A 1,377-nucleotide genomic window follows, 5' to 3' on the forward strand; every position below is an offset into this window, starting at 1 on the left:
CAGGAGCCCAGGGTAACCTTAACTGTGGCAGGTAGGACCATTTCTTTCTTATTGGATACTGGTGCCAGCTTCTCTGCATTACGAGAATATTGGGGACCTACCTCCCTTTCTCAGACTTCTATTGTTGGGGTAGAAGGCCAACTACAGTGCCCTCTCCAGACTCCCTTACTGTCATGCACAATTGGCAATTTTCCATTTCTTCATTCATTCCTCGTTCTCCCATCCTGCCTGGTCCCTTTATTAGGCCATGATATTTTATCCCAAATTGGAACATCCATTCATTTTTCTATGCCGAGCCCTTCCAACACTCCAACAACTTCCTTCTGCCTGGTACTATCCCAAGCCCTCCAATCTATATCTTCCCAATCCAACTGGCTGATTAGTCCCTCTCTTGTTAACCCTCAAGTGTGGCATATTCACTCTCCCTCAATAGCCAAATGTCCCCCTGTCAGAATTCTCCTTAAAAATCCCTCACAATTCCCTAGCTTGGCACAATTTCCCCTCCCCTGCTCTAGCTTAGAGGGACTAAGTCCCATAATACATGATCTCTTACAAAAGGAACTCCTGAGACATGCCAACTCTCCCTTTAACACTCCCATTTTAGCAGTAAAAAAACCCAATGGGACATACCGATTAGTTCAACACCTTAGGATCACTAATTCAGCTGTTGTTCCCATGCATCCTATCGTGCCAAACCGATACACCCTCCTGTCTTCCATCTGATCTGATGCTGCTTATTTTTCTGTTTTAGACCTCAAAGATGCATTCTTTTCTATCCCCTTACATAAAGACTCTCAAGATATTTGAGACCTGGACGGATCCCTTCACCAATGTGTCTACCCAACTTACCTGGACTGTCTTGCCTCAGGGTTTTAGAGATAGCGCTCACCTTTTTGGCCAAATTCTAGCACAAGATCTCTCTCTCCTCCATCTTAAAGATACACAATGTATCCAATATGTAGATGACCTCCTTCTCTGTGCGCCTTCATTGCCTACACTCCAGCAGGATACTTACACACTTTTGAACTTTATCTCCCAGAGGGGATATCTGGTGTCACCAACAAAAGTCCAACTTTTCAAACAACAAGTCACCTATTTAGGAATATCTCTAACACCTGGGTTCAAATCCATCACACTAGGCAGAAAACAAACTCTCCGAGATATCCCAGTCCCCACAACCCGAAGGAAACTTCTTTCCTTTCTGGGTATAGCTGGATATGTCCGATCCTGGATTCCCAACTATTCTCTTTTGGGAGCTCCCCTTTATGAAGCAGTTAAAGGAAACCCCCATGAACCTATAAAAACCCCTATAAATGTCCCTTTTACTCGCCTCAAGTCAACCTTATTAGATGCCCCTGCTCTACATCTTCCAGACTT

This window comes from Fukomys damarensis, unplaced genomic scaffold (assembly GCF_012274545.1).
Source record: "Fukomys damarensis isolate Sample0158 unplaced genomic scaffold, DMR_v1.0_HiC HiC_scaffold_20, whole genome shotgun sequence".
NCBI classification, from domain to species: Eukaryota; Metazoa; Chordata; class Mammalia; order Rodentia; family Bathyergidae; genus Fukomys; species Fukomys damarensis.